At 41.4% G+C, this 23,725-nt stretch overlaps 1 protein-coding gene across 2 annotated transcripts in view; it reads right to left on the bottom strand.

Annotated features, from left to right (window-relative positions):
• The window catches only part of LOC146964205 (leucine-rich repeat and fibronectin type-III domain-containing protein 2-like), a 182,730-nt gene that overhangs the window by 67,589 nt on the left and 91,416 nt on the right, over nt 1-23,725 (bottom strand). The window contains exon 3 of one of the 2 annotated variants that reach the window (XM_085767762.1): nt 10,231-10,366. The exons of the other annotated variant lie outside the window; for it this stretch is intronic. The gene's annotated coding sequence lies outside the window, so the exon portion shown is untranslated. The remainder of the gene's footprint in view (nt 1-10,230; nt 10,367-23,725) is intronic. 2 annotated transcript variants of the gene reach the window in all.

Genomic DNA, 23,725 nt, shown 5'->3' on the forward strand with positions numbered 1-23,725 from the left:
AAATCCGTCATTCTGTGTGAATGGGAGACATTTGAGCATCTTCATAAGGACGGTGTTGTTGAGATCCTTTCTCTATCTTTTTTAAATAAATATTGTGTTTCCATTCACAGGTTGCTATGAGGTCTGTTTTTACTGACAACTGGGCACTTCTTACTGACTGTGTTTTGTCGTGGGTGCACGCTGGGAAAATGACTAAATGAAGCATGCTTAAAAATGAGCAGCGTGAATAATAAACGACTTGATTTCTGAATGCTTGTTTCACAGAGAGCACATCTGTTATTGCCATCAACTCCAGAATTGAACTGTGCATGTCAGTGTGTTTCTCACCATCTCTGTGTGAGTTCCTGTGCTTTTACTTGTAAAATATGTTAGAACATTTTCACATTTTGCTGCTGAGTGTCGTTTGCTTTCTTTTTTTCTTTTCTCCTCCCTGGGCTGCAAATCGGTACTACAATTAATTTGACTTGGTAACAAATTGGTGGAAAACATGGTTGCGCACCTGAATACACAAATATAAAAAGACAGTGATGCATTCAGGATGTAGGATTAAGATACACTACTATGTTTTTACATATCATTGAAAAGACAGAGCTGGTATTTAAAAAGTGATAAATATTCATCAGGTGAAACTGAAATAAAAGGTATTTGTGGTTGGGCTGTCATCACTGTCAAAAGACTGCAGGGACAGAGTTTTTATTTCTTGTCACATTTGAGACAAAAGGAGAAAAGCGGTGGTTTAAATGACAGAACTGTGATGCAACAGTTTGCACTACAACTCCGACGTGTGCGTTAGTGGATCCTTTATCAAAGACGACTTAACCGACGCAATAGACTCTAACTGCTGCTAGCATGTCCTGGCTACGTCAAGACAGACGTAACACACGTGCATGAATATTACAGGTGTGTTGCGTTTGCTCCTTCTGTTGTGTCGAAACTCTGTGAAAAATACATGAAAAATGACAGTTGAGGGTTTTTTGTTTGTTTTCAGTAATGGAATGAACTGACAAGACAAATCCAAGTGTGAGGAGGTGTATTGCATTTCAGTGCCGTCCAGCCAAGGGCTTATTCAATAGACTCTGCTATCATTACTTTTCATAAGGAGGTGCAAGGGAGCTTCTTCAGAAAAAAACTAAATGCCCTTGCTAGAATTTTTAAAAAAAATCAACTATGCCCAATTACACACTGTGGTGGGACCAGGGGTGGAGCCTATGGTGCAGTTTGACCAAATTGTACTCGACAAAATTTAGTGTAAAGAGTGATGGAAAGCAATAATGGACATGACATAGAGAGAGACTTTTTTTCATTTCAGTTATCTTTCTTTTTTTTGCTATGTATTCTATTTTTATATTTATTATAACATTTGGATGTATATTTTTTTGGGGGGGTGTTCAAATGTGAGCTCTTGTGTTATTGCTTTTTATGTGCTTTACATTATCTTCTCTTCGTATGTCTTTATTGCTACTATGATTTAATTTCCCTTGGGATCAATAAAGTATCTAAATCTAAAATCTATTATTTTGCTGTGCAGCTACTGTAGCCTATACTGTATAAAACAAGAATCTAAATAAATATTTAGATTCTTGTTTTATACAGTATCCTCCAACAGATGTGATTTTTTGTGTCTAATTTTAATCACATTGAAGCACACAGAGGGAATGACCTGCCTTCCTGAAACAGGAAATACATTTAGTCTGATGGGAATATTAGGCTGTGTGTGTGATATAAATCATTCACTAACAAGTAGAAATAACTCAGACATTAATTGGCTGGCATAGTTTTTGATGGTATTTAATTAGCTTTTTTAGCCACACATCTTTAATTTCTGCCTCATATTGCAACACATTACATTCCCCTCTCCTCATGTGTCTGGCCTGTGTTTGTGCCCTCATCACCCCACATCTGTCTTCCTTCTTGCTCTCACCCACCACCATATGTCTTCAGATGATAATCTGCCCCGCCCACCTACACATCTGTTCCTCAGTGCCCAGTCGGCCCTACATCACCTATTCCAGCTCTTTGTCCAATCATTGGTTTTTGTTTTTTGCTCGTGCTCCTCATATGAAGTCGTGTCTTGGCTGTTCCCGTTTGTTTTTCTACCATTTTATTGATTCATCTGCCTGTTTGTTCTTCTGTTCACATTTGAGCCAGAGCCCAAGGCAGTGTATTTTTGGGTCATTTGTCCTGCTGTCCTATTCTAGTGAGTAAAATATCTCTGTCCTGCTTTCATGGACCTTCAAAAACATCCAATTGGACTAAAATGAGATGAACTGATTTTGTGGTCAAAGGTTGAGATCACTTCAACCTGACTATTATTATGCCACAAATTGAAATAGTTCCCAGGTGTCTTACATGTCTGTGACATGATTTGGTCAAAATACCCCAAGGATCAAACACCACAGCTCTCAAAACAGCCCTGTTCAGAACGATTGGTTTCAGTGTCTGTCCCTTTAAATGTCCAGTGTGTAAAATGGGGGGAAAACCGTGATATCTAGCATTCAGATTGTAGTTTGCAACGCTCCCTCGCTGGCTCACACTCACCCCTCCCGTCGACAAAGTGACGGTGGCCTCTGAGGACAAAAAAACAGTCTGGCTGGATTGTCCATTCGGGCTGCCGTACAAACATGGCGGCGCAAGATGGCAACACTGTCTAAAGCAAGACCCTTGCTACATGTGTAAAATAAGAATTATAAGGCTACGAAAACTAAACAAATTTCACTTCTGGATTATAAACGTATACAAATATATTCAGAGTGGTATATTCAGATTTTGCCAAAAAACTGTGATGAACTGTGAAATGAAAATGAGCCACTGCTCACCCCGTCCCACCCCCTCTCCCAGTACCTGTACTCAGGTAGGGGTGGTATTATGCAAATTTGAAAACGAATGACATCATTGGATGATAACTGAGGAACAGCTCGTAAAACCACATGGATTTCAAACTACGAGCCTGAAAGTGACACAATTTTTTTTGTCAATTCTCACATTTTGGGGGCTGAAGGAAAAGACGAACACTCAAATATATGTTAAAGATCCTTCAAAAAGTGATATTTCCATAATATATCTCCGTTAAATCTCACAGTACATGTATCAAATGTTCATACACTCAAACATTTTGAGTTAAACTGCAAGGTGGAATTCTAACCTCCTTCAAACCTGCATCAGCTTTCCTGTACTGTGCCTTTGTTCATGACTTCAGCCCTGACAACTACTGACTCTACATAAGGTTAAATCTACAAGTTCAATTTAACTAATACAAGCAAATTCTGTGTTTCTGCAGTCGTCTACCCCACAGGAAACGTCTGTCATGGCCTCCCTCAGCAACGGCAGCTCACACCCTCATTCCCCTCTAAGCCATGACTATGTGGTATAGGCACAAACACAAAAACAACTATGAGAACATTTTTCTCTCTCAAGCTAAATGAAAAAAAGTTGTTAATGATTCAGAAAGTATTATTTCTCTTCACCTTTAGCAGATGCTGATGTGTTTGTGCTGGTTTAAGCCACACTAAACGTGATGCTGCTTTTATAAGTGATGTTTAGCTGTTATCACCTTCTCCACCCCTGGTTCTTCACTTTAATACCCTGTCACATGCATTTAACTCCCCTCACTGGTACAGTATTACACCACCACCCTCCCTCTCTCTTGGATAATAAAACCTCCTAACTACAAGTCATATATAAATAGAACACCCCATCACTCAGAGCATATTTCTGATAGAAAGCCAAAGCTGCTCAACTTTGTGATTCAGTCTCACAGCGGATGATTTGTATCCTTCAAACCAATCTCACGCTCCCTGTCAGCGGAGCTTTAGCACCATTTGTCAGGCAAGGTTACACGCCTGGATGGGCGTGCTCGCTCGGGATTCTCGGTTGCAGGTTTTGCCCCCCCTTCTGACGACGCACCTTTCAATTGGTCTCAGTTGTTTCTGAGATGAATCAGAGAGGCTTTTTAATAAGGAAATCCAAAGAGCTCACGGGGCCGCGCGGATAACTTCAAAGCAGCGTTAATATAGATCCCCTGAGCATTTGCCACGCTGCCACAACCTTTACACGAGCTGAGGAGTGGACAGAATTATCCAGTGTGAGGGAAGATTCACTTTTTCAGGCTATAAAAAGCATATTTGTCTTTCCACTCTCAGGATGGAGTTCTATATAGGAAACACAGCAATAAGAAGAAACATAAAGAATAACAGCAATACAATGCAGAGATGGATGGCACCCCGAGGCTCAACCTGGAGTGTCAACCACGGCGAGCACACGCGATATCACAGCTGTTTCTGTGACTCATACTGATTCTGGAAAGCAAACAGAAAGATATTAACCTGAGTCCAAAAGAAAAAGCACTTGATCCCCAGTGGAGGTGAATGTGGGGATGGTCAAAAGAAGAAAAAAAAAGAGAAGGTAACATTTATAGAGGAGAGTGTAATCCATGAAATTTCCCCTCCACCAGGCCGGAGCGAGAGCAGCTGCCTTCTCCCATTTTATCAGGTCCTGTCCTGCAGCTGACAGAGACATCAGAATCCTGACACACATACGATATTGCACATGGCAAATTCATGACATCTGCACATGCTGCCAAAGATGAAAGCCACGAGTGTGGTACAAGGCATGTGGGAATAGATGTACAGTAACGAGAGCCTGGGGGGGCGGGGGGCTGGCTTAATGAGGAGTATTAGTGAACCATGATAGCGCAGCTGTAGGAGCGGTCGGCGAGGCCGGAGTAACAGGACCGGCCTGGCTGGATGGATGAGGGAGCAGCAGTCTGTCAGGTAGAGGACGGGCTCACCTCGGCTCCTAATGAGACAGAGAGACCGACGGATGAGCCCAGATTGTAAACGCTGACAAGTGCAATCAATAGATCGCACGCTGATATTAACTCGCTATCATCTTTTTGATATCACGCTGAGATGGGACGGAGGAGGAGGGCGATTCTCAGCTTTCAACAAATGGGATACGTCTTCTCCCCCGATCTGAAAAATGTTCCAGATTCATTTTTCAGCACAAACATTAAATGACATTAGAGCGCTACATGAATCTGTTTCTAGTTAATTGCTTAATTTGCCAATAATATTCTATCTAGAGAGAGATTTAAACCTCACTGTGCCCCAAGCAGAGAGTGTGTGTTAGTGTGTATATCCTTCGTCTTGTGTTAGCTTTCTGCTACCATCTATGGTGTTCGGGTCAGTTTTCACCCGTGTTTTAAATCAACTGTAAAATACACTAAAAACTTTTTTTTTCATCCAATTTGTTTGTATTCTCTTGGTTGTATTGTTAGGCTTCATGAAAATATTGGTTTCAATATATTTTGGTGTGGTTCTCTGGGTCTTTTTTTGTCAGTAACCCCTTGGCTTCAATTGAACCTTCCTCTTGTCAGCTTTCTGCTACCATCTATGGTGTTAGGGTCAGTTTTGAGCTGTAAAACACACTAAAAACAATTATTTATCATCCCATTTGTTTCTCATCTCTTGGTTACATTGTTAGGCTTCCTTATTCATGAAACGTTTGGTTTTGCACTCATGATTTCACTTTGAACTCTCATTATTGTTCTTATCATTATAACCGGGTCAAAATTGACCCTAACACCACACATATCATAATTTAAATTTTAGAATTTTGTAAAAAAAAAACACAAATCTATGTGGTACTTTTATGCATTTAAAACCTGAACACAAGAGAAGGGATATACTGTATGTGTGTGTGTGTGTGTGTTGTTAATTACTTTCAGTACCGTCTGACTGGCAGTGGTCGGTGACACTGATTTTGTCAGAGCTTGCCCATCTTTGAATCAAATCGTGAAGCTGCGGCCAAGGTCCTGACATCCAGCGCTGCGTTTCTGCCAATATATCTCACAAATGACTGGGTCACAGCAGAAAGTAGCACAGTGAAGGTCAAGCAAGCGTTCTGTCAGTGACGGCTCGGTGGGTGAGCCCCCGCCCCCGCCGCCGCCACTGCTGCTGCTGCTGCTGCTGGCCCGCTACCGTCTAACCTGGACAGAATCAGTCTGAAATCACTGCTTTGTTCATGAATGTTATAGTTTATTCAGTAGGGAATGATAGGATTGAAATTGTGGACAAACTACATTTCATCATTTTACAACATCACTGCGACGCACAACTGTGACCCTGTGTCTATTAGGTGAAGTGAGCTGCATTTTGTGAGTGTTGTGAACTAAACATTCTTTTTTTTCATCTAATTGTGAACTTATTGAATATTTTATATTTAGTATTGGGTCTCAAGGTTTCATTCAAGGACCCCATATGATAAATATGGATTTATTTCTTATGGATTTCTCTTTGGCAATTAATAAACTAAGTATTCACTTATTTATGTTTTTATCAACATGAGGGTACAGAGGATTTGGAACACCTTTTCATTCCAATCAGCAGTACTGGATTATGTCAGGTTGTACAGGTGTATATATAACGCATGTAATCATGTACTGTTATCCCAATGTCTTTTTTGTCTTATGTCATGTTAAATAAACTGCATACCCTTTTAGAAAGTTTAGAGACCTGCACAAAGAAATATGAACAGGTCCAAAATCACTGCTTCAGGTACCAGAGGACTAATTCTTGGCCTGAAGATCCAAGTATTAAGCTCCAGAAATGCTGCATCCTACTTTTCTCACAATATGTAACAGTGTTATTGTGATGTCATTGTGATCGTCAACAGGCTATATTCTGCCAGTTATAAACCAACTGGCAAAATAAGACGTTGCTAAGTATATTGCTGGTTTCTGAGCCAGGAGAAAAAGACATCAAGTATCTAATTCCCTTTTAATACCAAAACCTAAACTACTGTACACCTTCTTATTGGAAGCCTGGAAAAGTGGCTTTACTTGGCAGACATATTTGGATCAACTTTCTGCCTCCCTCTCTCCGAGCTAATTCCGTTCTCTTAGCTATACTCAGTGGATGTAATTAAGTAAGCTTAGTCTAGGTCCACAATGCGGTGTATAACTTGGACTTTCTATAATTAGACTGAAGGAAAGAGCTTTGTCTAAGACAGTGAGCTTTACAGATGACATTTCCCTCTCAGCGGAACAGGCCAAGACAGGACAATTGTCCTTCCAGGGACTTCCAGTGTTTTCTCTTTAGTTCACGTTTCACTTGGCGGTGCTGATTATAAAGATGTTGATGAGGGAGAAAGTGTCTGCATGCACCGTTCTCCATGCCCTAGATTTCATCAAATTTTCATTTTAGTCTGAGCAGAGTTGTCTTTGTACAGAATGTGTGTCTGACATTGTTTGGAAGCAATTTTCAGTTTCAGAAGAAGCTTTCCATCAATTCCAGAGAGACAAAAACCTCCCAGGTACGCCCAACGCATCCATGACTTCTCTGAGGAAATCAGCCCAATTTGCCTGGCAGATTGCATTTGATCTTTCTCTTAACCGTCCCAATCATTGCAGTCCATGTCGCCTCCAGTGCGGCACTTCCTTTCCATCGCTTTACCTGAACTCCTTATCTGTTTTCTTCCCTCAAAAGCAAAATTGAAACAAGCACGGATTAACTCAATGTCATGGCAGCTTTGTCCCTGGGATAATGGGGGACAATGAGCTCTGCGGTGGCAGCAGTAAATGATGCCAATTTTCTCCCAGAGAGAGCGATAGAACGAGGAGGGCAGAGGAGAGTTCGGGGAGATAGCTTAAGACTCTAATCCAGCTCGGTAAATCACAACGCTTACGGTTTGTGTCCCCCCTGAAGTGATTTATATCATCCAATCATCGTGGGGGCAAGCAGCACACATGCTCACTGAAGATATGTGATGGGATGGTTTTAAGGAGATTAGGTGAGGAATGTCACATTTTTGTGAACAGAGAGTTTGAAGAGTGTTTTGTCTCAGGAGGATAAAGAAAAAAGTTTGGGTCTTTCTTACTGTGAGGACACCAACCATCCATCTTTTCTTTTTTTTCTGACTTTCCATGAATTTCAAAAATTCCCGTACTGTAGATACCTGTGCATCGGAAATAAATCAAACTAAACAAGATACAATAGAATAGAAATGATGAAATAAATATGTGAAAATTGTGTGAGCACGCTGATCAGTCACAGCATTAAAACAGGTTAACAAGTACTTAATTATACATTGGTCTGTTTTGAGAGTGCTAATTCTGAACCATTAGTGATGTTATTTAAAAAATCATATTTGCAGTTTCCATAGCTACAAAAAAACAAAAGAAAGAAAAAAAAAGAAATAAATTACACCAATCAGCCACAAAGCCATCCCCCAGTCCAAGCTCCACTTATCCCAGGTCCGGTCAGGCCAACAGTCTTCTAGACGTCCCTCTCCAGCTCTCCCTGGGGGCTCCTGAGGTTTCCCCCGGTTCCCAGGGAAGATGAAATACATTGAATGTGCCTGGGAGACATCCAGCGGAAGGCGCCCACCATGAATCGCTACCGTGACATTGTTGATGGGTTTGTGTGTCTCAGTGATCCTGAGGTATTAGCCCCAGGTTGGGTCTCCAAAGGTAAATTGGTTCCATGGGAGAGGGCAGAATCAGAGTAATTCAAAAACCACCTGTTAAAAGGCTTTTTGCACCGGGATTAAGGAAACTGGATCATTCTGCTGGAGACTGGCCTGTGTGAGGGGAGCTCACTGGCAAGAATTTAGTCAACGGTGAAAGAAATGACTTGGAGCCACCTCCACCTGCTGGGACAGACACAGGATGTGGGGGGTCCGGGCGTATTGATCCCTGGTTTTGAAGACTATTATCATTTTATTGTTGTAGCTGATCAGTGTATATTTTATTCACTGATTTTTATTTCTTTTTTTTTTTTTTTTACAAATTTACTCTTTAACATTTAATATTTAATCTCTTACAACACAAAAAATGAAAAACATGATGAGAGTTATATTAGTCCCCTGGTTTAATACTTCATAGATCACCCTTTTGCTTAAAGGGATAGTTCAACATTTTGGCAAACTGGCCCATTGCCATAATCCCTATAACCATAGCAGTAGGTTTGTTACCTTTAATTGTCGGTGCAAGTTTTTAGAATGGCGGAGCAGAGCGGCGAGCTGCTCAGAGCTACGCTACGGAGGCTCATGGGATTTCTTGGTTTCCCTCATCAAACTCATCAAATACACAATCCAACAACTCCACAACGCTCTGGTGGACAAGTTGTGACCTGCACGTTCACCACAGTACAAGATAATAACAGAACGTTACCACACAGAGTTGTTTTCGAGGTAAATACAGAAGGATCGTTGGATCGTTGGATCGTTGGATCGTTGCCATTTTCAGATGTCTTACAGAGGGACACAGATTTTCCACAAGAATTTGGGTGAACTTGGCAGCATCCACTTCCTTTCAATGCTGACCAACTGTCTAGTCCCTGATGAGGAGAAACATCCCCATCATGTTTCTGGGATGCTGCCACCACCATGCTTCACAGTACATATGGTGTGTGGTGGTGTGCTGTGTTTGGTTTTCACAGAACATGCCGCTTTTTTCTAGCCTCGTAAACCAGCCTCTCTAAGTGCATTTCATTTAATTCCGAGGGAGAGTCTGGCCTCATCCCCATTCTAAGCGTTTGGCCTGAAACCCTCAGAAGGCCGAGCCAATCAGCGTCGCCCGCTGTGATTGACACAGCACGTTGGCCAATCAGAGACCGACTGGTGCAAAGCCCCGTCACTACACCAACTTGCTGATTGGCTGAATGGGGTTGTCTGTCAACGCTACTACCAAAGATATTAAACCGTCTTTGCTACTACTCCCGCCCAGCTCCCGCCCCCCAAACGCTTAGAGGGGGGATGAGGCCAGACTCTCTGAGAAATGAAATGAAATGCATTCCCGCGAGAGGCTGGTTTACGAGGCTGGCTTTTTTCGTCCAAAGAGTTAAATCCTACAGTAGTCTCATCTGACCATAATGAAATCCCTGACAACAGAATCATCCAGGTGTTTTTTTTGTTTGTTTGTTTGAATAGCTTAAACAAGACTGAGTGTGACACTTTTTCAGAAAAGGTTTGACAAGGGGATGATATTATTGGCAAGATATGATGGCTTTCTATAGGCACTATATCATCTATAGTTAGTTTAAGAGCATAATGAACTATGAGGGAACAGTCAACAGTAAATGAAACCAACAAACAACTTATGTGTAATATGACACTAAAGTAACAGGAAGCTGTCAATTGGATAGAGAAACTTCATCTGATGTTGGAGATCATTACTTGTTAATGTACATAAAGGGATGTCAGTGTGAAAATGCCATCCGCTCTGGTACTCACAGTGTTGGGATCAGTGGCTCGGTCAGGTGAGGTATCCAAACACATATCGATTCATGGCAGGAAGGTGGGATCTGATTTGCACAACAGCTCCTCTTGGTAGTTGTTACATTTGTCTGTGCTGGGTCTCCCACTTCACCTGAACGAGAGAGGAGGAGCGAAGTTAGAGAAGTGAGATGGACTGAAGTTAATTAGAAACTTCTATCATTTAATTTTTTTTCTCTAAATTGCCTTTTTCTATTCAGCTCGTCATGAGTCGTGTCTGGTGCAGGCACCTGGTCGACCATGACCACAGCGGAATTAAAAACATCAGACATTTAAACTGTTCTTTATAGCTGAGACAAAAAACAGCTATTTGGTAATTACACCCTTCTACGTCTTTGATTTCAGTCTGTTGGCTCGGAGGATGGGTGAGTCTAGTTGTAGGGAACAATAAAGATAACAACGTTGAGGTCAGACAGACGGATTTCAATCCATGATGTTTTCAAAAGGCGTCCTATGACAGAATCTGTGTGTGTGTCCTTTAGTTTGAAGGCAGGAGGGAAGAGCTGCTGTCTCATAATGCAGCATTAATACATCTCCTCATTAAAATTCTGCAACCATGTCAGAGCACTTGTCCTCCCAGAACTCACTGCTGCTTGTCATCCTTGTGGGAGAAGATAAAAGCACACACACACACACACACACACACACAGAAAGAGAGAGAGAGAAAGGTAGACACAACAAGGTTTCAAAATGTTTATTTTGGTAAAAAAGGTGTGTTCTCGCTCTAGGCTGTGGCGACCGGGCTGGATAAACAGAAGCAATTTGGAATTCTCAGTGCAATTAGTGCGCTCTCTTTACAGAACAATATATCTTTCTTCTTAAGCTCTGCATCTGCCAGACGTCTGTCTTTGCCAAACCAGTCGGTCGGGGCAGGAACACTAAATGACACAAAATCTCAGTGGCTGAAACAGAAGACGCTGCAGTCTCATGGCAGTGGACAAGAGATGCCAAATTAAATGGTATCTGTGTGATGCTGCATAATAAGCGCGCATCAGTGGTCTGGCATAACAAAAAGGAAAGATTCAACTGCACTTTAACAGTTGGGATCTATAGAAAACAGAAAAACAACATCAGATCCTCTGAGCCTGAATGCACTCACTTTGATAACACAGATATTGAATTACACACCATCACATGTCACTTTAATCCTAAATATCCATACAAGCGCTGTTATTTGTCCCTGTGCTAGGGAGCCATACCTACTCTATAAGCACTATTCAGTTGTAAAAAAAAAAAAAAAAAGGGAAGCTATCTCAAGTCTCAAATTTATCAGCCACTCTCAATGTCAACCTGACAGTCGTGGATCCACTGCAGCTGCTGAGATGTCAGGATGATGCCAGGATGTGTCAGCAGCCAGGAAACTCTGGCTTCTGCCTTCCTGCGATATTAAGCCTAAATATGCAGACTCCCTTTTTACATCAATCATGTCAACTAGTCTAAGTGATTACATTACAGTATCATCGCTGGTTGTAGAAATACAAGTCAAAGTCAACAGCTTTCAAAAGTTGTTCTATTGCTACAGCATCAGAATCAGTGGCGTGCACAGGGGGGGGCAGGGGGGGCGGTCGCCCCCCCTCGTGGCCCAATTGTTGAAAAACACGTGCTAAAGTGCCCCCTGGGAGCCAAAACGCGCGTTAAAGTGCCCTCTTGGAAGCCAAAACACGTGCTAAAGTGTCCTCATGGGGGCCGAAACGTGTGCTAAAGTGCCCTCTAGGAGCCAAAACGTGTGCTAAAGTGCCCTCTAGGAGCCAAAACGTGTGCTAAAGTGCCCTCTAGGAGCCACAACGTGTGCTAAAGTGCCCTCTAGGAGCTGAAACGCGTGCTTAAGTGCCCTCTTGGGAGCCAAAACGTGTGCTTAAGTGCCCCCTAGGAGCTGAAACGCGTGCTTAAGTGCCCTCTTGGGAGCCAAAACGCGTGCTAAAGTGCCCTCATGGTAGCCAAAACGTGTACTAAAGTGCCCTCTAGGAGCCAAAACACATGTTAAAGTGCCCTCTTGGAAGCCAAAACACACATGTTAAAGTGCCCTCTTGGGAGCCAAAACACATATTAAAGTGCCCTCTTGGGAGCCAAAACACGTGTTAAAACGTCAACGTTTTTTAGTCTTAAGGCATTCATATTATAAAACAGGCCAAATCAACGTTAAAAAAGGCCAAATTTTCCAAACACACCATGTCGCTACAGTCTCACTCTTGTCATTTTCTGAAACTTGGCAGCCCTGAAAGTGCCCTCTAGGAGCCAAAACGTGTGCTAAAGTGGCCTCTTGGGAGCTAAAACACATGTTAAAGTGCCCCCTTGGAAGCCAAAATGCATGCTAAAGTGCTCTCTAGGAGCCAAAACGTGTGCTAAAGTGCCCTCTTGGGGGCCAAAACACGTGTTAAAACAGGCCAAATCGACGTTTTTTTAGTCTTAAGGTATCGATATTAAAACAGGCCAAATCGACGTTTTTTTAGTCTTAAGGTATCGATATTAAAACAGGCCAAATCGATGTTAAAAAAGGCCAAAATTTTTTCGCCGCCGACCTGTGGTCGTCGGCCAAACGCACCTTGTTGCTACAGTCTCACTCTTGTCATTTTCTGAAACTTGGCAGCCCTGAAAGTGCCCTCAAGGAGCCACATCTAGGAGCCAAAACATGTGCTAAAGTGGCCTCTTGGGAGCTAAAACACGTGTTAAAGTGCCCTCAGGGAAGCCAAGACGCGTGCTAAAGTGCCCTCTTCAGTGGCGAGGACGCGCTATTATGTGCCCTTTTTTTCCTTTTCGCCCCTGCCCTTCAAAAAGTCTGTGCACGCCACTGATCAGAATTAATAGCTTATAGTTCAATAGAAGAAAAGCTGTTGAGTTCAGTGACATTTATTCTTTACCTCACCAAGAAACAACACCGATATTAAAGGCAGAGTCTGTAGGATATTCTCAAAAAACAAAAAAAAGACTCATTACCATCATCATCACCTATGGGCTTATGGGCTTATGGCCGACGCCCAGGACTCGGCCCCTGGTGGAACCGCCTCAGATGCAGATGTCAGTGGTAATAGTGGATCTTCAAAGGAGAACTTTAAAAGGAGGGGCCCAAATTGAACAAACTTACAGACTCTACCTTTAAAAGTATAGTTCAACATTTTTGGCAAATTGTCCCATTGCCATAATCCCAAGGTGTAGGTTTGTTACCTTAAATTGTCGGTGCAAGCGGAGCAGAGCCGCGAGCTGCTTTCTTGGTTTCCCTCATCAAACTCATCAAATACACAATCCAACTCCAAAACGCTCTGGTGGTCAAGTTGTGACCTGCACATTCACCACGCTATGAGATAATAACACAACGTTACCAGACAGAGTTGTTTTTAAGGCAAATTTATGCAGAACCGCTGATGCACGTTCCTGTCGGAGGCAGTTTTTCGGCAAGCAGTCTCTGCATTTGTAACTCTCGTAACGTTCCGTTATTATCTCATAACGTGGTGAATGTGCAGGTCACAACTTGTCCACCAGAGCGTTTTGGGATTGTGTATTTGATGAGGGAAACCAAGAAATCCCATCATTCTCTGTAATGTAGCTCTTAGCAGCTTGTAGCTCGGCTCGGGCGTTTTTAAAAATAGCTTGCACCGACAATTAAAGGTAACGAACCTACTCCTACTAATACTGTACTACTAGAGGGATTATAGTAATGGGCCAATTTGCCAAAATATTATATTGAACTATCCTTTTAAGTCATGCTCTATCACATCAATTTTTCTATTAATATTGGCATGATAACCGGCTAGTTCTGGATAGTTGCTCCACTGTATCAGGTTTGACCTTGAGCTGTCTTTCCATTTCCATGCCATGACTTCCTGACATTCCCACTGAGCACTGTTCCTTCCAGACGTTCACCTCCAGGTCTGATCACCTCGTCCGATGTTGGAAACCGTGCTGTTTGTTGCATCAACAGAGCGTCGGCTTTGTTGTGTTTGTAACGCTGCTCCTCCACAGGAATAATGTGTGGATCAATATTCATGAGGGATTTGCATTGACCACTTGTTGTGTTTTCTGGCGCAGCGTGAGGCTCACAAAAAGCGCACGCATTGTCAGGCTGATTGTGATTCAAACTTAATTGCACCGAGGTGTGTGTGTGTGTGTGTGTGTGTGAACAGTTTCAAGAGTTTGATTACTTTTTTTTTTTTTTTACACACTGTCTTTGCCCATTGTGGGCGCCTACACTTTTTTACTACAGCCGTTTTGTAAATGAGGCCCCTGGACCGTCTCTGCTGGCACTTAAATGAAGAAAAAAAGAAGATTAAATGAACTTTCACCATTTCCACAGCATCTCCAGTAACCAGCTGCTGTTTAATTACCTGCTGATAACAATTCAGTGTCATACCTGCTGCTCCATGCACTACCTGCTCTCCATTTAAGTGGGGTCCTCATCCTTGCCAATTAAAACTCTTCACAGCTAAGCCACGGTTCATGCAGACGGACTGGGACATCGTTTCACATCGCTATTGAGGTTATCACAGTTCACTGCTCAGAGCGCCACAAACAAAGAAGTCCCACTCATGTCATTATTTGTGCTCGAGATAAAAAAAAAAATCGCACAGATCGAAATTTCAAATTAATGCAAACCCACCACAATACCATGAGCCTGGTCATCAGCGAGGGGCCGTCGGGCGATTCCATCTGACATTTTGTTCATTTGAGGTTTCTCTTTGGTCATGTTGTTGTTATTTCCTCCTAACCAATCAGTGATGAGAAATATATCCATTGCATTAAGTGTGTCATCATGACATAGGGACGTATACTGTGTTTTTAAACCTCTTCATTAAATTCTCATTTCAATACTTCTATTCCAAATAATGCTCAGAGATCGCTCAGAGGAACAGCGTGCACACACTGGTCCTGAAAGGTCACCGCAGCCTCTGCAGACCAAACGAAAACTAAATACATCCAAAGCAATCAAAATGAAGAATAAAAACTGTTTATGTCTTCCAATAATAAGTAATTTCTGCTTTGTCCTTTTTGCGATATTTTCATATGCTGCTTCTGCAAAGGTTGAGCTGACACTTTGAGTCAGCTCGAACTAAGGTATTACATAGAATAGGTAAAAAAAATGATTTCATGTCATCATGCCATGAGATTTTTGCCTCTATTGCGACTGAAAAGCTGCAGAATATCCTCCCAGAATCCCATTGATGAGCTCTTTCTGGAAAGCTGGGTGTTACTAAGCCACAGAGATCTCCTCCTCACTTCCCCGGTCGTAGCGGCTGAAGCTGCTGCCAAGTCCACCTCTGCTTTGATTCTGGCAAACAAAATGACGCTTAACGAGATTCCAGAGTGTGTGAGGCAGCGCTCTCCATGCATCCATCCATTCCTGTACCCACCTACGGCAGCCCGGAGTGCCCACACTGCCCCCGTAGTGAGCGTTATATTGTCAGAGTGCAAACAGGCCCAAAGCCGTAAAAGTTCAACCAGAATCCGGACAGTTACAATTTCACGCTGTATAATTGAGACACTGCAGTTGGCTTACATGTCGTGTAGGTCATCAACCATTGTCGCTGTATATTACTGCTGATGTAACACAGTGAAACATGGCACGGAGGGAAAAGAGGTTTTCTCTGAGTATCTGTGGACTCTGTGTTCTTGTTTTGTTTGTAATTGTTTTGTTTTTTTAATGCGGAGCAACCTGACATTACACATGGAGATGAGAAGCCTTGGAGGGTGAATATGTAAATCCAGCCATGTCCACCTTAAGTTGGTAACCCATACAGTCACACCGAGCCCTGCGGCTTTTCTCATTAAACATTTCCAATTACTAAGTGTGGAGGCCATTAAAGATATTAATTATGAAATGAGTACGTTCATAAAAAATACAAATACATAAATTACTATAAAACGCATAAACAAAGCAATTATTTGTAAAATAAATTAATTGTTACTCTATTGTTTCATAATAACAGCGTTTGGAGGAGTTCACTTGCATAATTTCATATTTCATGTTTTCTCTTGGTTTTATAATGCCACTTGTGAATAAATCATTTCCCTTCTGATGTGATGTCACCTCGCAGGCTCAACAACTGCTCCCAGATCCATTCAATAAACTCCTGTTAGCTCAGGCAGCAACTAAAGTCCACAGACACAGCAACTCCAGCTGCACTCATGTAACGTGGGCGGGAAGATAATGATGAACAACACTTCTTCAGTTTTGACCCTTGTGCGGCTGTTTTCTTCTCATTACTGCAGATTCCAGTGCTCATAATCAATAACCAATATCAATGGCTACTATACAAGAGGCTAATACTGTTATGCACACTTATGTTAGTCTTTTTTATGTTGCCATTGTACCTAAAAGCGAATATAGGCCTATTGAGTTGTACGAAAATAACATCAGAAAAATCTATTGAGATCTATTGTCTCCATTCATGCACTCTTTAAAGGTCCAGTGTGTAATATTTGTCAAGGTTTATTGGCAGAATTTGAAAATAACAACAATGGATATATTTGTAGAAGTGTATAATCGCTATAAAATAAAATCTGTTTGGTTTTCATAGTCTTATAATTCTTCTTTTATATAGAAAAGGTCTTGTTTAGAGAGTGTCACCATCTTGCGCCGCCATGTTTGTACGGAATGGGCCAACCAAAGTCCAGCCGACCAGAGAGCATGTTTCAAGAGTTTCATGTTTATAAATAAACTATTTAATTAATTTAATAGATACAGTAAATAATAGAAACAGAATGCTAGATGTCACTGTTTTCTACTCATTTTACAGACTGGACCTTTAAGGGATGGTCTCAGTTCATTTTAAAATTCATTATGGCCCCTGAGCCAAAACAAAAAAGTTTTCCCACCCCTGGTTTAAGCTCTGTGTATCTACAGTAACTGAGGAGTTAATATTGTACAGCCACCGTCCCTGAAGTTACATCACAAGAGAATGTACACAGATGTGTGAGCATACGACTGTCAATATTACATTTATTAAACTGCCATATGAGATAAGAAGCTGACCACCAGCTGGACACTGCTGCTCCATATGGTCAGTTTAAATGGTGGTCTGAGCCACAGAAAACACATCTGATCCCAAACCAAAGCCACAACTGGACTTCCTCCTCCTCCTCCTCTTTCCTCATTTAGTCTTCTTGTAAATAATTACTTGGAGCAGCATGCATTTAAAAGAAGCAAGGGGCTGATCTGGATCCACATTGGGAACTTAATTTACTTTCAAGGGAAATTTAGTTAGTTTTTTTTAGCCATTAAAGCATGTAGCTCCTGGTATTCTGGGAATATCTCTGTCCAGATAGTTTATCTGCACAAACACGACGGCCACTTATTCCTGCACAGACACACAAAATGGCTCGATGATGACTGTAGGCTATATAGCAATCAAGCGGACATACGTTGTCTGATGAGCACTCAAGGCCATCACAGACAAAATATGTTCAAAAAGTCCATATCAAGGGGTTGGATCTGCTGTATGCTGGAATAGTGTCATTTAATGTAGTTGATTTAAAGACTATTTTCACGGATGATGCAACATTGCTCACTATTATTTTAATCTGGCTGGAACAAGATACTGTTTGTCTAAAAGAGATGATACGCTCTGCTAGCATCTCTGTGAAGCTGCTGCACTTATTCTGCAGTCACACACAGTTAGCAGAAATAAGAACAACAAAAAGATAAAAAGCTACTTTTGTTGTAGAAGTTAGACGGGGACCATAATGGATTCTAACAGCCAGTGTTGGCACATTCTGCCACCAGTGTGTTCACACGTTCATAGACTGGAAGACATCATCACTGTCTCAAATTGTCATGGGTTTTCCTACTCAGCTAATATGCTCACAATGACAATGTATTGTGATTTTTTTTTTTTTAGATATTATGGTATTGTTACATAATCACAATCTTAGTTTAGCATTTTGCTGACAGCGACTAAACAGACAGTGTCTAAACTCAAGGTCATGGCCTCCTGAGGCCTTCAGTCTAGAGAGGATTCCCTATTTATCATTGGCTGTTTATTTATTAGTGGAATCTGTTTTCTCTTTTTGGAAAGTGCTTCTTCACGAGCGCACACTGAAACCACGACGTATCCACCTGTTGGATCCTTAAGGATGCCATGAAATGAAAGATGTATTTCCCCAGCTTTAATCCTGTATCTTTATATAGAGCTGTTTCAGAGCGTCTTTAATTGCCCAGGGAAACAAGGACACATGTCTCAGCTGCAGTCTTGTCATTACACAACTGGCCACTGAACTGTGATGCATGTAGAAAGTTGGAATGTATTTAGCTTTAAAATGTACTAGAGCACAACCCAGAGTATTTACACAGTCATATTTTGCCAGTTGAACAGTTGGTAACAAAAAGTATGGAGGGCATAAATAGCTTCATGGCAATCCAGCTCACATTTGCTGAGATATTTAAGTTGAATATAAAAACAAATAAATACATAGGACAGAATAGCTAGATCACTAAGAGTATGTGCTGTTCATTTAAGATGATTTGGCGCTCTTGTTCCCTGTCTTTGCTAGATGATTATTTTGTCTATTTTTTAAATATTATGGTCACCATATCACTTTTATCTGTCATATTTCAACGATCTTAATATTGTTATCTCCATGTTTTTACCTGCCCAGGGACTACAGGTGGAAATTAGCAAATGTTGCTACAACCTGCCTCAAGGCATCTTCTCTTGTTTCACTAGATCAATGTTTTTGTGCGTTGTGTTTTAAATAAATAAATTCACATTCCTATGAAGAATATCTGATATTTCAGTCTGACAATAGTACAATACCACTGTGTGGGTCACTGCTCCAAAAACACTTGATGCATGCTACTACAATACAACTCAGTAGTGTCTTTTATTTGACCATCACTGCCTGGACAACACCCCATCTATAAAGCAGACTTCCTCTGAAGCTATAAAGTTTGTCTGCAGGCCTAAATAGGTACATAAAAGTCTGTATGTATTATAATAACCATTATATATTTCTCAATATAAAATAATAAAGATCCCACAGAAGCACTGAGGACATGAGACAACACTTTTCCCAGGCTGAGCAGCGCATGAGCACCATATTGACCTTGACAAGTAAAATTGCCGAAGTGCCTCTTCAACTTTAACTTAACAGAGAAAAGTTCACACAGCGAGTCACAAGGTCCTTATTAGTCAGAGAGACGCTCACACAAGCTGTGAGGAAATTCATTAGAGTTCCTATTCTCTTTGTCTCTGTCTTTCTCTGTGCGGCCTCCACCGACGCTCTTCTCTTACCGTTATTACCACCAGATCTGGATCATCAAAGTGTCCTGTCCTTCCAAATCACATCCAATCTCTCCGTGCCAATAGATCTGTCATAATAACATGACAGGATGCTTAGTATAGCATGACATTATCAATCCGGAGGGATTCTCACTTGACACCTAAGCCGCGTACGAGGTGTCTCAAAGACTGGAGGTCAGGAGGAATGCTCGGCACGTTCCTCTGCCCTGCTGTTGCCAGTGTTTTGATCCCGGCGCCGGGGCGGTTGGACCGAGCTCGTCCCCTTTGAATGCTAATGAATGAGTTCTTCAAAGAGGCTTGTTTCACTAAAGTCACCTTACACTATTGGGCCTGATGTAAAAGACGACTTTGCGCGACATCAAAGCGCACCGGCCTTGTGCGGAGTAACGTCTCGCACAATGGAAAATCATTCTCATGAACACGACGAGATGAGGATAGAACAGAGTTGGGTTAACAAGTAAGTAGAAATACACATTAAAGCGAACTTTAGAAAAGTTTCTGATCAAACGCTCGGTGACACACAGCTTAGCTTCCTTTTGTTCCTCTCTTGACACACCACATTGTCTCCCCCCTTTTATTTAAACTGCCCATGTCCCCGATGCAAACGGTCGGCAATATACACCACTACTCGCTCTTCTTTATGTATTCCTTCAGCGTTACATTGCTATATGCATAATCTATGTCCTGTGACAGGGTTGACAGCTTGGCGAGGCATTAAACACGCCGCTGTGGCTTTTTTTGAACCTCCTCTGCACTGAACCTGCCGTGTTTTCTTCAACACTGTGTAGACTCGGTGCAGGCGAGGTGAGCCTGACCTGTTGTCGGCTCTATCTTTAGCTCCCCGGCGCGGTTGACACGGCTTGTGTGTAGAGCTTTGGCTACATTATTTATCCGCGTTTCAGCAAAATCAGCTTGAAAGGAATTAATGTTACCCCGGCTCAAACCACTAGCCGTTTAATCATTATCACGGTGCTTAACAGTTAGAACCAGTCGCTGCACGACCTCCCACGTGAATAGAGCCGGGGTGAGGGTTAGGGACGGTGTAGGGAGCTGGGACATCAAACACTCATGGATATTTGATAGAATATACATGATATTTACAGTGAGGAGCTGCCATATGTGATCAATGTCTAGGAAACTGTAAGTGCTCTGGTGTGCCATGAGGACAAGGAGGCATGTGACTACTGCTCTGTGTACACTTACAGTCTGTGAACCAAAAATGCAGTAGTACATTACATGAGGTAATCTGTCAATCTGATAACAAGTCTAGCTTTGGTATATAATCTACTTTTTAGATGTCATTTAAATGTTTCTATATTTAGGTATTAAAACATTCAGTCACTGCTAACCAGAACGTTATAGCTGCAAATAAATGCTTCTACTCAGCAGCTTTGGCTAGTTTGACCACATGAATCAGTTCTCCACCTGAGCAGCTGCAGTCCAAGGGAGCGGAGTTACAGCGTACGCAGTTTCACTTTTGAATGAAAGACATATGTACAGTACCTCATGGAAATGAGTGTTAATGAGTGAAAATTGTCCTAATGAATATAAAAGTATAAAAGGGTGATTGGTTGTGAAACAGATGAGCAAAAAATAGGAGAAAAAAGTGTCAAAGTGACAGAAAGACTTTCACGATAAGATAAGACGGGAACAGCGTGTAGACTGTAATACATAATTGATTGACTCCTAGGAAAAAGGTCCATATGGTCCCCAACATGATACATGATCAAAGTTATGTTCATGTTCACTAGATGAAGCCTAACTCCTGCAAAAGCACAACTGATACAAAAAATCCGACATGTCTACCTGATGGAACATATGACTGCTCTGCTATACGTAGATGAAATAGCCTTTATTCATGGAGGAGAATGACATCTGTTACTTAATAACTAAATAACTCTTAGGTTAGTGTGACCTATGCAGCTTTTACTCTTTTTAAGGTATTTACCTTAAATACAAGTGGAATGGGGCTCAATCTCAAAGTGATCTTAGTCTGATCTGCATCAAAAATGTCAGTTAACCTTTGTTAATGCCAATAAAGTACAAAAAAAGAAGAAGTTATGTTTAAACTAGTATCTAAATTCTGTAGTTTGTTTACAGAGAGAGTCGACTGAAGCTAAGCTACATTCACATCATATTCTTTATTATGCACGAGCACTTAGGGAAAAATTAATTAATAAAAAAATGTTAGCATCCACATTTATTTATTATATTGTCACAAAGACAAAGACATGTAGGTATCTCCTACTGTAACCAGCTAGAATAATATGTGACCCACATAGTTGTATACACAAGTACTGTGGTTAATTCATTTGTCTGTCTTGTATGTCTCGAGGTTCAGCTGTGTAAACACAGCAATGTTTTTCTAGTTCAGTATTATTACTGAAATCCATGTCATTGGAACTGTAATATCACATCTTAAATGTAATTAATAAAAAATGCTTGTTTTAAAAACCTAGAGAGATTTTTTTCCCCCAACAATACATTCCCCAGGGATCCTGTGGTTTGCAGTATCCTCACTCTGTTATGTAACTTCCAGCTTCAAGCTTAAACATCTTTCCATATGTTCCACTGTTTGCTGGCCAGTGTGGAGTTGTCGAGCCTCCATCATGTCATCTGTAAAACGTGTGCATATACTGCTCCCTGAATGTCTGATGCCACATGAGAGGAAACCAAGTTTGCATGTGACTGAGCTAAAAGACGGGCAGAGACATATAGTGTCGCAGCGCAGCCTGCCAGAGTGATGCATCTAAGAGATGAGTAGGTGTATTTATAGTCTCATTTGCATGCAAGATATATGATGAAGCTGCATACAGTAATTGACTGTGTAAGTTGAACCCTCCAGTGCGGCACGCAAGATGAAGCATTTTAGCTCCTGACACGTACACAATGGGGGATGCATTATGTATGCAAGGGTAATGACACATTTTAAATTCCAAAAATTCTTTGTTGTTGTTGTAAAATCTGTTTGGGGGGAATATTGAGAGGAGGCTCACATAAAGAGCCTGAGCCTGGAGCCTGTGTTTGTCTCCTGTCAGGTTGTAATGTACTTGTGTCTGTATGCAGGGTGTAAATGGTGAACTGGATTACATCCAAAACAGCCTTGAAAAAAAATAAAGACAGAAAGAAAAGCTTAATACAGTAATGCACCTTTTTATCTCCCTTGTAAAGCAGCTGTGCATTATCCTCCCTGTTTACACAAGGTGATATTTATTCACATGAAAAAAAAAGACTGTGGATTGGTTTGTAACGTTCTCAATAAACCTTTGGGTACCTTAAAGGATCCATCACCTGAAAATTCAATTTTTTACAGGTTACTGCATTCCCTCAGAACTGCTGCAAGCTTCCGGAAGAATCAAGATCGCATATTTTTTGTCGCAAGAGCAAAATTGGGTACACAAGTATGGCTAAATCGAGGTGAATGTTGCATATTATTTCTCAAAAATGTGCATTTAAGACCCCTTCAACCCCTGAAACAGATATAACAGATATAAATATGGATCCTTTAACTCAGCGGATGCACAATTCATGGTGGTGCTGCAGTGGCGACACTGGTCTCCACTGGTGGACGGTCAGTCCTTGATGAAAACGGATGGCATTTTAAAAGGTCAGCCCATACTGTATGAATACACAGTCTGCCTTTGTTTTTCTTTCTCTCCTGATGGCACACAGTCTGTTTTCTTCTGGCAAATAACCAATGGGTCAAAACTGCAGTTAAAAATAATATGCAAATCCATAAACAACCACAGCGTTGTGGTGGTGTTGTTGCTTTTTTTTACTGTTGCGATTTTACACTTCCCATTTCTAAAACATTTCATGTGTTAAAGGTGCCACTTCCCTTGTGATTTATTTGCGAGTGTTCATCCATAAGTGTAATTGTGGTTGTAAGTTTAAAAAAACAACCTTTCAGCAGGGCTCTGGGACTCTTTTCCGATCGGATGATTGTTCACTGAGTGATTGAATAAAAACAGATGAAAACAGATGTGAGGTAAACACAGCTTGGACGGTGGGTAAGGGAGGGACTTGGTGCACATGCTGTGTGAGCACTTTGATACTTTCACAGGATCAATACAGAACCTGCGATTAATAAATAAATGAATGAATATGGAGATTTACCACCACATGATGCTGGTCCCTGAAGGCATCCCCTGACAGCTGCCCTGTATTTAAATCAGTCGGACTCTTTGAATGCCCTTCACAAAGACAGACTCTGCGTTTGTCAT

Source organism: Trachurus japonicus, chromosome 22 (genome assembly GCF_045865225.1).
Source record: "Trachurus japonicus isolate A0001 chromosome 22, Traja_1.0".
Lineage (NCBI taxonomy): Eukaryota > Metazoa > Chordata > Actinopteri > Carangiformes > Carangidae > Trachurus > Trachurus japonicus.